This window comes from Haplochromis burtoni, unplaced genomic scaffold, assembly GCF_018398535.1.
Source record: "Haplochromis burtoni strain Fernald_Lab_line unplaced genomic scaffold, NCSU_Asbu1 Contig_1865, whole genome shotgun sequence".
NCBI classification, from domain to species: domain Eukaryota; kingdom Metazoa; phylum Chordata; class Actinopteri; order Cichliformes; family Cichlidae; genus Haplochromis; species Haplochromis burtoni.
In genome coordinates, this window is record NW_024584226.1 from 19107 (window position 1) to 20538 (window position 1432).

Consider the following 1432-nt stretch of genomic DNA (forward strand, 5'->3'; position numbering starts at 1 on the left):
TCTGCAGTGCTGATATGATGTACTTGTAAAGGATGTGAGTCTCTGAGGACAGGAATAACAGGCTCCTAAACAGGTCAACAGTCCATATTTGCAGTGCAAACTGTTTGGCCAAACTAGAGAAAACTCAAACTAAGAAAAATAATTTAGCTAGAGAACAAAAGAAAAATAACTACATGATAACTACAAAATAAATCAAACTAATAAACAATCACTTCTGCATCAGGATGCACCCAATTTCAGAACAGGGCTCAACACGATGTGCTCACTGAAAAATGCTTCAACACGAGCTCAAACTCTTGTAAAAAAAAAAAAAAAAAAGTCATCAGCTCCTCCAAATCCAGAAAAAAAAAAGAATTAAACACCAAATAAATATTGAATATGTTAGCGCTCAATCTGTTGTTAAAAAGATAATAGGAATGAGTTCACAGTGGGAAAATAAATGCTCTCCAACTGCATAAAATCCTTCAAACATCAGATAAAACTTCCCCTCTTTAATATGACATGTGGCACATTCTTTACCATAAAAGGTCTCAAACAGGGTCTGGACTGCACTGTCAGTTCCTCAGTCCACATTATGAGGAAGCCAAGTGCAGTCTGAGGAGATGTGAGAAACACAGAAATTAGTCAAATGCAAATCTTAGCACTTGCATTTTTAATCAGATTCTCTTTTTTGTGGCAGAATTACACACACAGCAAATATAAAAGCTTCATTTTTAGAGGTCAGAGCCGTGCATGTAACTGTCATTTAAAAAGAAAAAGGTCGTCACTGAGATGTGAGACATTTCAAAAGAGAAAACAATCTGAAAGAAAAAATGCAGTAACAATTTATTAAATTAAGAGCCAAAAACTGGCTGAAGTGGTGCATAACCGGACAATCCTTTTTTAACACTAGACCAGGTGTAGGCTGATCTGTTGTCCACAAGGTGGCACTGTTTGACTTCAATTCATTAAATGCACCATTTTCTTAAGTTATAAAGGACTTGGTAAGAACAATAAGCAAGGCAAATGTAACTCTGGAAAGAACCACATGATGTAAAATTGATTACATTCTTTGGATGTCAGCTCCATAGTCTATGAATAAACTTAAATAGTAGAATGTTTCACTTAAAATTGTGCTTATAAAATGAGTCTAGCTGCAGTACTTTCTTTTCTTACACCTAGAATTAGGATGATGTTTTAGATTGTTGGGTTTCCCCTGCTTGCTTTGGCATTTCCTGCTATCTAAAGTTGAAGTGCGAGGTCGTGGGATCTGAAACTCCTTCCTCTTTGGTGAGTGTTACATAAACAATGGATATTAGTGATAATTATAAGTGATACTCTCAGCCCAGTAAAGGGAAATGTGTCAGCTATCATGATCGTGGCTCAAGAGTTGGCAGTTCGTCTTGTAATTGGAAGGTTGCCGGTTCGAGCCCCGGCTCCGACAGTCTCGGTC